Consider the following 13794-nt stretch of genomic DNA (forward strand, 5'->3'; position numbering starts at 1 on the left):
TTTTCTTCTAGAGCAGCCTCCCCTCCCGCAATATATTCAGTGCTGCACAAACTTTTCACGCTTCTAGTTTTTTTTTTCAGAGTCGACCTGTTTATCGAAGTTTTTAACCCGTATTTTTATAGCGTGGATAGACACCCGATCAGTACAAGAAGTGTTAAAATGATTCTCAATGATGTAACTCTAATTCTTTTTATAATACGTTTTATCAGAAAAAATACAGCGTTGCACCATTCCATGACTTCATGTAACTAAATGGTAAAACATTAATTTTTTATATTCTCCCCACTCATCAATGGTAGACTATTCGGTGTTGCCAACTCGTCCGATTCAATGCCGCATTCTTTGTGTGTATATATATATATATATATATATATATATATATATTTATGTAAGGTAATGTCTGACAACAATAAGGAATATATTACACAACCTATCACTGCCATATTTATGGCTAAGACATGCGTACATTTTTTATACCCACGATACAAAAGGCAGCGGTCAGAGTTGCTCTCTGTGAAAGAAAGGTAAGTCTTTCACTCTGCAGTCAGTTCCTTGGGCGAACAGAAAGATATCACTTGTTGAAATAAATTTGATGAAGGGAATGAGAAACTATCTACTAAGACATGCGTACATTTTTTATACCCACGATACAAAAGGCAGCGGTCAGAGTTGCTCTCTGTGAAAGAAAGGTAAGTCTTTCACTCTGCAGTCAGTTCCTTGGGCGAACAGAAAGATATCACTTGTTGAAATAAATTTGATGAAGGGAATGAGAAACTATCTACTAAATCAATTTCATTAGTAAACGAGACACGGAATGCTTGAAATATTTTAAAATGTTTCTACATCAACTACGAAAGTGACTTGTGCTTTATATCAGGTTACCCTATAACTATTAGAGCTGAAGTATTTAACGAAAATACAAGTTTTAAGCTGAAAAATCAGAAGAGATATGTTTCATCCTCCAGTCATAATTTTAATAACAGCTATAGTTTAATTTTATAAAGAAAATATTACGAAAAAATAATTTTTAAATACTCTTTTTAAGTGTTTTCCTGTATACTTTATTTCATTTAGAACACTTGTATAAAACATTAATTAATATTAACTTTATAATACTTCATTTTTCTCATTTTCTTCGTCCAGTTTAGGCAGCCTTTTTTTTAAAAGTAGTTCATAATTTATCAGTTAATACAACTGCAGATTATTATAGAAATAACAAATGATAATAATCATGCCAAATTTATATTTCAATATTTTTTTCTTGGAGGGAGTAATCAAGAAAGTTGAGAAGTGAAACATATAATCATGATATTTAATTCAATAACCAATTGTCAAAAAATAAATAATATTATTCTTATAGCGGTCTATTACTATTATATCAATAAATTTATTTTAATTATTTTACTGTAATAGTAATTATATTGAAATAACGTAATCATTAAATATCTAAGTTCAAAGAAATAATACTGATTCCGATCAGAAACAATCAAAATAATATCACTTAAAAAAATTTAAATAGAAATATTTGATTAAAATTTTATCAAATTCTAAGTTATAATTATTTTTAAATTAATTTAAAAAAAAAAGAGGATAAAAACAGTAAAAAAAAAAATCTAGCAGAGCGTGGTTTCGATCCACGGACCTCTGGGTTATGGGCCCAGCACGCTTCCACTGCGCCACTCTGCTGTCGATGCTGAGCTCCATGAAATTACCCATACTTAACTCAAACATCGTTAATACTTCCTTGTAACAAAGCGTGATGAAGTACATATAACATTTTTTCATAACTGTTATATATTCATATAATGAATATTTTAATACTGTAATAAGAAAATATTCAAAGAAGTAATTCTGATCATGTGTCAAAAGCAAAATTAATAAAAAAAATAATATATCAAATGAAATCATATGTAACAAGTTTTTGCAATACATTCATGCACGTAAATATTTTATTGTATACTTAAAACTTTATTATTTGAATTTTCAATTAAACAAATCCCCTTTGATAGGATTCATGTTTCATGAAGTTCTAATGAACGTCAATATAATACTTACAAATAAACAGTACTTTTTATATTATATTATTACAAAATAATTATTATCAGTTAAAATATGTAATTTATTTATGAAAAAAGGAAGCTTTTAGGAGCATAAAATCAAGTCTCTGTTACCTGTAAATTAAAAATTACTCATTTAAAAAGTTACCTTAAAAATCTTTATAAAAAAATTTATTTACCTTACAAACAATAATATTGTACATATTTTTGTGCAGTAAAAATATAATGAAAATTATAACATTAAAAACCTGTGATAGAAAATTCGTTTTTATTATAAAATTCGCTTTAATAGCTATTACTGTTTATTCAGTTATCGTAATACTATATGAATTTAAATTCCGCAATCATATTTAAATTAAAATTTAAATATTTTCATGTTGTAGTACAAAAGAGTTATTAGTTGAATAAATATAGTTTTTTTATTTACAGGTCAGAAGTAATAGATTTTTATTTTCCAAATATTCTGATAAATAAACGACAAGCTGTATACTAAACTTTAAAACTGTGAGTAATATTGTCAATACTTTGATGTTAATGAGATATATTAAAACGATTAAATTTATTTTCTATTACAGAATAGTTAAAATTTGGAAACACAGATTTTAGACAGTGTAATAATTTTAAGTGAACTTTGAACTATTTTTAATTTATAAGATTTTTATTCTTTATCAGAGAGATTTTAACCCTCTAAAAGTTAAGTGTATTGACTTAACTTTTTTTTCTTTTTGAAGCAAGTAGATAGATTAAGACATGTATATTTAGTGAAAATGGTAATATTGGCCTGATTTTGCACTCTAAAAGTTTATTCTTTCATTAAACAAATAGAAGGCTACTGTAATTGACACATTTATCTCAACTGCATCTGTCTCTGTATAATGTTTCAGTCCGTTAAAAGGATAGTATGAAAATAAGTAAATCGGTAAGAACTTTACAGATTGATGAATATTAATAGTGCAACACAGGAGACTGATATAGCCGCCAGCATGATGTTGATTTAAATCGACTTCATTTTCAACTAACAGCAATTACATTAATGATATTATATGTAACAGTATCCAGTTATAACATCTACATATATTACGATCTACAATGATTCACGAAGAATGTAACAAATTTTCAGAAACTGTTTTACTGGTGAAAATAAAGAAGAAAATTAATGTAAACATATGTTCGGAAACCCTTCGTTAGGGAATATCGGCTGGCGAAAGTTTTCGCCCACATTTCTGTGCCTTCAGTAAAATTAGGCCGGACTGTAATTCTTGGAAGCAAATTAAGGGGTATATTTAATGTGTTTTATTTGAAATCTCACTTGAAAAACTGAAAAAAAATCCTAGAACGGCATTTTTTAAGCTTTCGAGAAATTTTTATATTGTGCGGTTTTATTTGATTTTTTAAATTTTGATTGTTTATTTTTCTAAATTATTTAATTTATTTCTTTTTTAACCGAAATTTTTGTTTAATTTAATACATTGTTAAAATCTATCACATTTTGATATTTTGTTATTAATAAACTTCAAAATTTTTTCATTTGTATTTAATTTTTTTTATTGTATTCATATTATTTTACTTGGAATCAAATTTTGCATAAGTTTTGTTTAAAACTTTTATGTCTTTATTACTCATTTAACAAAGGTTTTTACACCGAACATAAAATAGTGTTCGACCCTAATATTTTTTTCTTTTACTACAGATTTCTCAAAAACTACTAAAAATACAGTTAGCTACCAATTTTTTTTTTTTTTTTTGGAGGGCTAATTTTTTTAAGGCAGACTGTAATCATTGAGAACCCTTAATTTAGTTCCAAAGAATTATCGGCGTAATTTTACCGAATATCATTAATACAAAGAAATCAGGGAAAATTTTTCGCCAGTCCACACTCGCTAACGAAGCGTTCTTGTTTTCGAATATACATAAATTTTTTATTTTTATTTTCACCAGTAGAATATATCCTTAATGTTTGTTACATTCTTTGTGAATTTCTCTGTGCGTAACAATGAAAACTATCGGTCACTGAGAAAGTATATATGACAATATTTTTTTTAAATTTGTAATTATTTTATTATTCAGAGTTTTTTTTAGAGAAATCACCAATTTTAAAAATTAAAAAATGTTTCTTATTTATAGGTTTTTTTTTAATAATTTTTATTTGCTTTAGCTCCTGACATTTCTAATAAACTATGATCTCAAAAGAATAAATAAAAAATTATATTTTTGCCAGCAAAAAACGAGTTGTTAAAATTGTGACAACATATTTTAATATATGAAATTTTAAAAAATTCATTCAATTATTTTAAAATATAATTTATTAAAAAAAAGTTCGATTTGAACACCATAAACTTCCTTGTACGCCTATTAAATTACAGATTTTTTTAAAATTAAAAGTATGTACAATTTTATTTCATTAATAACTTTTAATATTTTTTCATATGGATATATATTATTGTTATTATTGAATTATTATTTATTGTAGTTTTTTTTTAATAATTTTATTTACTTATTTCAAATCCCTACAGCTAACTGGGAGATTTTTGAATAATCTAAGGTTCTTAAGGCATTTAATCTCCTAGTACCAAATTTATAATTGTTATGCTTACACAAGTCCTGATAAAATGTTTTTAAAACTACGTGTTGCTTTTTTTCTGTAATTTTTCTTGAGGCATTTTAGTTTCAAAAAAAATTATAATTCAGATTTAAAAATAATTAAATTTTATTACAGTACTCTAATAACAGGCAAAACATATCCTCCTAACTGCTGAAAAAAAGCATGGCCTTTTTGATGAGCCTACACCGCCTTACAACTTATGTGTACACAAAACCGAGCGACAGTGTAGGATTCTGACCACGTATTGCATTGGAACCGATAATTTATACTGTCGCTTGTTTGCGGTTCAACCAGGATATTGAAATACTAACAAACTAAACATTTCTTATAAATACAATTTATTATCCTAAAGTCATGTAAACAAAATAAATAACAATAATAATAATAATAGAAATACTTTTTTACTTTGTGTACAATAAAACTACCCTACACTTAACGAATGTGTAGAACTGTCACTTTCACAACTGTTTATCAGTAACTCACCGAACTACTTCCTGCATTCACCCATTGTCCACTATTGAATGTTTATGGTTTATGACGTATTCTTCTCCCGTTGTCACCAAACCCTTACTGATATCGCCGTCACCGCAACTTTGTCGAACTCGGGCTTCCGAAACTACTCTGTTATTTCTTGTTACTACGCCATGTTTATACATCCTACCCTGCAGCAGCAGTATCAGACTCATCTTTTTAATTATTGAAGCGTAGTAATTTTCTTTACCCGCGCCCTTTCGTTTTTCTATAAATTTTTATTCCGATCCGGTAATCCTTCTGGTCGACAAGAGCTTATATAGTTGCTATTATGTGTATTACAAAGAACAAATTACTTAACGACCCGTTATTCTAAGAAAAGAATCCCTTTTAAATTTTTTATTATTTTCTCTTTCTTTCTTCTTAATTGGAAGATATCCGTTGCCCTTGTCCGTTATACTAGTCCTGTTACAATACCAGTAAAACTGTTGACTACAACAGACTGAATTCCTACTGTCTGATAAGGGCAATATAACTTTCACCATAATTGATACTAAAGCACGTTTGACTCGTAATATCAGGAAAAGGGATTTTTAAAAATGTAGGAAATATGGATATCTTACAATATAGGTGGAGTTAGGATATAGTTAGAACGTATAAGTCGGTGAGGAAGTACCTTTCAAAAGTAGAAAAAATCTATTCCGTTTGGGATTATCGGAAAGTGGTGAATGTCGAGTAGAAATGTGTTATTACAGATATTTAACATTGTCAACATTTTTACAATGAAAAATCAATCAACTGGAATAAAATGTAAATTCCTTTCCGCTAGAATATAATAAATTACTAAGATACTAATATTTATCTGTATAGCACTCGTGTATCTACTGATATATTACAAACTTTAATTCAGTTTTTCTGGGTAAATTAAAACATAATAATATTATAGTTATTTTTATTTATTACAAATAAATAATTTAAAAATACAAATAAAGAACTATTAAATTTTTTTTTTGAAATAAATTGGAAAACAAGATTGTATTTAAAAACCGTTCAAAAAATTTTGTTACCTAAAATTTAAAATTAGATAGCCATTTCGATTGTTAAACAATGATCATCAATAAATAAAGAGAAAAAATTTGTAATGGGTCAACAAATAAATAAATTAATTAAAAATGAGAAAATATAAATCGTCAGAAATCTCAATTTCAGTGGTTCATATTTCAAAGTTTAAATTTGTGTTTTCAGTTTGGATTGCCTAAAACGAAACAGAAATCGATATATATATATATATAAATGAGCTGATTTCTTTGAAATGCAAAATTAATGACTCCATAGGTATACAAAAACATCTAATTCGGTAAAAAGTTTCTATTTATTGCATGGGGGATTTTTATGTTTTCTTTCGATGTGACTGCTCATGCGGCAGTATACCACACATTTTTATGGCACAAATCCAGTTACACAACTTTTTTTTAAAATAGCCAAAAGATTAATTTTTTAATTATTTATCGATATGAAAAATTAAAAAAAAAAAATTATATAAGTTTATCGGTTATCAAAGATTTTAAAATTTCTGTTTTTTTTTTGTTTTTTTTTTTAATTGTAACATCATCTAAAAATGAAATTCAGGATAATGATAAATCTCGATTTTTAAGAATTTTTTAAGATTTATAACCTTTCACACCCAATATGAGCTTTGTACATATCATACGGTTTAGATCCAGCCCCTGCATGATAAGAGGGAGAGGTTTTTTAGCGGGTGGGAGCCCTGAACTGCCGTCAGTGTGGGCCTGACGGCGGTTGACAGAGCTTTTCAATTCCCCTACGGAAAAAAGATATCTCAAAAAAATCAAGAAAATACAAAAATAAAATCCTGGAAAAAATTAATCTAAAACTTTCTTAATTTGAATCTAAATCAAATATACTCCACGATTGATTTTGTTTGATAAAGTGAAATCTACCTCCGCCTTCCGACGTGTCGAAACGGAATTTTTGGAAAATGTCATGGCTCATATATAGTAGTAATTTGACCAAGTTGGTCAAAATCGGTCGAGTAGTTCTGAAGATATAAGATGATTTAGGGTGCGACATGGAACAAACACACGCACATACGAATACCCGGAAAATTTTCATCCGTTTTTTTGGGTTCGTTAGGTGTCAAAAAGTAAAGATCCAGTGAAAACCGCATATTCCCAAATTTTACCGATCACAATACTTTCTCTTTTAAAGCTATATCTCTGCTACAGCGCCTGACGGGAAATTAAAATGATAACATTTCTTTTCCTTGGTTATTTGTCTGTCAAAAAATCAGCTGTAAAATCAGCTGTTTGTACATTTCTCTAGAATTGTCGAGATATTCCCGTGTTCATTTTTTTTTTAACCCTGCCTCTCGGAATCAGACCCCCAAATTAAGCATGAACACGATTCCGGGAGGTGCCTTTATCTCTAGCCGCCAAGTGAGGGAAACCCCAGGTCCGGCTATGCCGATCCCGGCCTCCATCACCCAGCAACCGGCACTCGGTCCTTTGTGCTTCGCGACTAACGGGGACACCCTCGAAGGGACGGCCCCGTCGGGACTCATATAAGACCCGCCGGGTTTTTTAGCTCAGGGGCTCATATTTTCATAGCTTGCGTATCAATATGCATACAGAAGTGTGTTTTGAAGTATGCAAGAAGAAGTAAGCAAGATATGAAGGTACGCTTCAAATACTTCTGTATGTGAAACATACCTTCTTCACATCTTGCTTACAGAAGTAACTTTGCTTGCTGTGTAAATACAAAAATCATGCGAAAAGATTAGTATATAAATATAAAAATGTTATTAGTAGTATGTTTATATAATCTAATAGACTGGTTATTAAAAGGAAAAAAGTAGTTTTCTAATCTAGATAGAATAATTTCGTCTGTAAATTTTTTGCACATCAAAAAAAAGTAAAATTACTTAATTTGTTTTTTAGTTTTTTTAAGCAGATCCCAATGTCTGTATTTGGAGATAATATTTTTTAGAACAGATTTTTAAAAATAGTAACGTAATTTCAGCTGTATAAGCAATTTTATCAGTCGCTGTTTCATATGAATACAGACTGTACTCGCATTTGTTAAACTTGAGTTGGTTTTCCGCTTCCCTATTAACTCACCCTCTTCTTTGTCACTTCATAACTACCCTCTTTCTATCTGCATATCTACCCGACTCTCTGCTATCTCTCAGACTTTTTCTCTTCTTCTTTTTACTTCCCTTCATTTTCTCATATAAAATATTCTACATTACAGGTATTGCAAATCAATACAAAGAAAAACCTGAGTAAATACCAGATTCATCATTATTCGATTACTCATACTGCATAGCTCTTAGAATTTTCTTCATATTTTTACATCAGTTTTTCCCAATTCTTTACTCACAATCATATTATAAAAAAATGTTCTTGTCATTCTCTAAGAATTCACTTGATTTACCCTCTATTTTTAATACCCATTATTCTTTATAAAAGAAAAGATATGCATTCCTAGAATTCAGAAAAGAAATTAACTTCTATTTAAATAATAAATCGTATCATATTTTTAACCTTTAAAAAAATTTGTGACCCAGAAAAAAGCAATTTATTTATTTATTTACTAAAAGATTCATTCAATTTTAATGGATTTAAAATTCTTGAAATAATCATCTTCAGATACTAAACTTTTTTTAAAATGATTAATGTAATACAAACGAAATGATGAAGTGAAAAATCTATTTTACATCACCATTTTTATATATATTTATGTAAGTGAAATAATGAATGTAAACTCCAACGGTAATAAAAAAAACTCCGCTATCTTCATCTTAATTTTTTATTTATGAAAAAAAAAAGAGTTTCTAAACCGAATACGTAGGTTTCGTGTAAGCAAAAACTGAAAGTGTATTTGTCTGTCAAGTTTTTATATGACCTAGTTCCATTTCTAGATGTTTTAATTCATTACCGCAGAGGAATTAATTAACATGCTTTAATTTTTCTTTTTTCAGTTCAAGTAACAAATATATTCAGCATACGTCAGACAGAAACTAATATGAATTATGAGATACAAATTGTTACTTCATATGACGTGTTCTACTAAAAAAAGGTATTTTTATATGAAAGCAAAAAAATTAATACTTAAAATGAGAAAAAATATTAAAAATGGAGGATTACAGAAAGACAGTTACCAGATGATTCGAGATTTTTTTTTTTACCTTCTCTCAACTTGAAATTGTAATATTATTTTATTAACATTTTTATACGATAGGTGTTTTTTTTTTTAAGACTTTTAAACATAGAAAATACATTTATCTTAGATTACTTTCTCTGTCACCGTTTGTAAAAAATTCTACTTGCATACAATAAATATTATCAAAAACTTTACACAAAAACCCATTATTAAAAATATAGAGAACATTAATATCGTTGTTATTTTGAAAAATTATCTAGCTTTTTACTAATTAAAATTAAATAACCATAAAACATTCTGATGCGCATTATTCTTTAATCAGTAATAAATAATTACAAGGTAATTTAATCACCTTTAAACCGTAGATTCTAATAACACAACTCTATAATTAATATATATTGCAAATAAATTATAAATTTTATGTCTTTTACATTCCCATTTACGTAAATTGTTATTTTACGTTTTACCACTTCCAGCTTACTTCACTTCTCCAATAAAGATAAGGAATCATTCACTTAGTACTAATCTCGAAATTCAGCAAACAAAAATTGTTTAGACTTCTATATCAGTAATCAATATAAAGTTTTATATCAAGTAAGACTTTATTTGGTTTTATTTACCATAGTAAGCGATGGTAATACAAAATATTTACATTATAGAAAACTGCTTACTTGGTGAAGAGAAAACAGTCTAAAAAATGTTTTTAATTACTTCAATATAGTAGTAACAAAAAAAACTGAACTTTAATAGTGAAATACAAAAAGAAAAGCAAAAGAATAGATAAGAAAACTAAAGTTTTAATTTTATAAGAACTTTAATTTAATTTTAAAGTTAGCGACAAACTTTTAAAAATAAAATAGATATACGTACTAGTATATATACAAATTTGACTTACCTGTAAAGAAGTATTTCATACGAAGTCATTGTCAATGTAATTTAATAGAAACTATAGTACATAAGGAATTGTAACAAGGTTTTATTCACTGGAAGAATTTAGTTTATTTACCGAAGCGTTAGGAAACTAAAACTGAACTTTTTATACGCTTTTTTTATCATATAAAATTGAATTATTTCAGTCAAACTTCTCTTAAAATAAAATGAGATAACATGTAATTAAATTTAGGGTTTAATTGTATTTAGTAATATGATATACCAATCTTTAGAAAATAGTGTAGAAATTAAAAATTTACAACAAAAAAACATCTTTTAATATGTATCATATAAAATATGAACAAAAATATAACGAGTATAAATTAACAAATGGATTTAAAAATAATTTTATTACTTCAAAACCTGCCTCTCTCGTTTGCCGAATCATAACTCTCTGCGTTCCTCTAGAGGTTTTGAGTTTAAATTCCGGTCAGGCAAGCCATTTCTTCCCACACTGCAAAATAATTTTATTTCATTATCATCCATCGACACCTGTTTTAGGATGCCAGCTAGAATAAAACGGATTACGGAGGAGTTAATCGCCGTTGGGCTTTCTCTCCTTAAAGTCAATTAGAAACATCCACTATATCTATTTATTGTTCCGAGAGAACAGAATGTAAATATTTAATTTTGTCCAAAATAAGAACTTTATTTTGGGGAAGAATAAATATTAGGAAAATACTTTTTCGTAAAATACACACGCGGACGCGCGCGCTCTCTTCTGTAAATAAATGGATAAAAAAGGAAATGTTTAGATATATATTTCCAGGGGATCGTTATTTACCAACCGGGTTGGTCTAGCGTTAAACGCGTCTTCCTAAATCAGCTGATTTGGAAGTCGAGAGTTCCAGCATTCAAATCCTAGTAAAGTCAGTTTATTTTACACGGATTTGAATACTAGATTGTGGATACCGGTGTTCTTTAGTGGTTGGGTTACAATTAACCATACATTTCAGGAATAGTCGAACTGAGACTGTACAAGACTACACTTCATTTACGCTCATCCATATCGATACATATCATCCTCATTCATTCTGTGAAGTAATATCTAAAAGGTAATTAACGGAGGAAAAACAGGAAAAAGAAAGGGCATCGTTATTTAACTTCTATTAACAGATGATGTATTACATTTTTATAGAATTTTAAGTATTTTGCAGATGGTAATATCAGCTTCTTAATACTACTTAAATTTGTTATGTGTATTGAGACTACCGATCTTAGTACAAAAACAACATGAATTTTTACGTTCAAATTTTGGTGAAAAAATAACGACACTATCATGACGAATCTCATGCAATAATAACCGTCAATAATAACTCGTGGTTCGTTGCATGAATATATTATTTTTATTGTTGATACATTTAAATATCTACAATCTGCTCCCTTCGAATAATGAATAGATGTGTTGAATGTCTATTATTGACTTGGAGAGAAAACCTTAAAGCAATTAACTATTGTATATTCCATTTTATTCTAGCTGGCATTTCCGTTTTTAACAGCTTCCTGCCGAAGAATGATAATGAAATTAAATTTTTGAGCGCATGAAAAATGGCATACCTGATCGAGACTCCTACCTAGAATTTCTAATGAAAGGTAGAGCTGTAGCTAATCTGATTTAGAGATCTAAAAGCTGATCATATAATTAAAAAATATTCGAGCCGTTGGAGGTGCTTCTGTCATGTAGGTGTCAAATAACTTATTGCAGAGACATTAGTAAAGAATTCTCAAACAACGACCAGAAAGTCTTCCATTAAACACCCAACGACAGATTTTAAAGAAATTTAAGTGTACACGATATCAGCCAAGAATACTTTAGGCACTTTGTGATGATTTTGACATTAGAGTGGAAATTTATGAAAAAACTGTTATTCCTCATAATAGAGGAATTTCTCAAACATATGGTCTGAATAAATATGCTTTTAAATAGCCGTTAAATTCAAATTTAACGGCCGTTAAATCATGATAAGAATAATTATTGGTTGAAAATTATAGCGAATTTTGGAAGAAAAACTAAAATTAACTTGAAGAAGTCGATTCATAGAATCAACTCGGCTTGATGTCAATAAACAAAATTTTATTGCCTAATGTATATTTTTTGTTCTTATGTGTATAAAAATTTAGCATTGAGAAATTATTTTTTATTAACTGTTTCTTTATTAATAATAGTGGAAAGTGACTTTTAGCTCATCCTCGCTCCTTCTCCCACTCTCTCTCTCTCTCTCTCTCTCTTTCTCTCTCTCTATATATATATATATATATATATATATATATATATATATATGTGTGTGTGACGCAGATTTTTTATTGTCAGGGGTCTTTTAAATTATTTACATTCTCTTAGATTTTTTTAAATTTTTATTTATATTTTGTGTAATAGATATATCCTGTCCACCTAGATTAAATTTATTTCTGAAGTTTGCCTAGTTGTTTCAGTTATGAATTGAAGATTTAAGTCAATTTTTTTTTTCTGCTTGTTATAGAATTATAATTTTTTCTTTGTCTCAGCACGGTTATTTTTCTAGTGATTTAATTTTGGTTAGTTCATGTTGTCTTCACATGTATTATGTTTTAATACATCACTGTTTTCCTTTTTTTTACATTTGATTTATTTTTTTCTTCTCTTTATTTATTTAGTTTATTTTAAAATTTCACACGTGTTCCTCTCAATTTATCAAAAAATAATACTAAAATATGAAAAAGTAATTCATCGAAGTTTGTTTTGCTTTACCAAGTTTCATCTCCATTCTGTTTTAGCTATAAAATTACAATGAAATCGTTCAGTTATTTTTTCAATTGACTTCCTCTACCTATTTCCTTTTCAGATTTCCGAACTTCCTTCAACGCTTTCAAGAGAAAAAGTGTACTCTGACATATTGTTTAAATCTCCTGTTATAAATCTTGTACTGCAACTTCATTTCTTACTTTCATGCATTACGTATGTAGTACTTAAATAAACTTTCTTTTCGATCATCTTATCTAATTTAAATTAGTATCAATAAGCAAGTATCTATAATAAGAGTACTTAAGACAAAAATAAAAGATAAAAATACGGAAAATAATAAAACAAGAATGTAGCCTATCTCCATTGATTTTCAATTTGAACACTGAATAGCAATAAAGAATAAAATAAAATATTTAAGAGCAGATTAACAGTCCATGTAAAAAAATAACAACTTTTAAGATCTACTGATAATACTATTTTTTAAAAGAAAGTAAAAGCGAATTAGAATAAGTAATGAAAAGTATAGATTCATTGCCGGAAGCGAATATTTAAATTGAAAATAAACAAATATAAAACGAAGATAATGAAAAGCGACAGTAAAGAGGATAATGAGGAGTTAAATATTAAGATAGAACACAATACATCAGAAGCTAACGCATTTTATTTCGTTTGTAAAATTACAAAGACGGACGAGTAAAGAGGATAACAAAAGCCGAATGGTGTAACCCAGGAAACCTTTATGCATAAAAGAAAACTGCCGATATTAAAAATATATTTAGAATTAACAAAGAAATATTTTTACATATTTTTAAAAAGCACATCAGTTTATG

At 28.0% G+C, this 13794-nt stretch overlaps 1 non-coding gene across 1 annotated transcript; it reads right to left on the bottom strand.

The window, feature by feature from the left end:
- Positions 1-1614: 1614 nt before the first annotated feature.
- On the bottom strand, positions 1615-1686 carry TRNAM-CAU (transfer RNA methionine (anticodon CAU)). Its single transcript has one exon. It is a non-coding gene; the product is annotated as a tRNA-Met (tRNA).
- Between the last annotated feature and the right edge of the window lie 12108 nt (positions 1687-13794).

Source organism: Lycorma delicatula, chromosome 3 (genome assembly GCF_047948215.1).
Source record: "Lycorma delicatula isolate Av1 chromosome 3, ASM4794821v1, whole genome shotgun sequence".
NCBI lineage: Eukaryota > Metazoa > Arthropoda > Insecta > Hemiptera > Fulgoridae > Lycorma > Lycorma delicatula.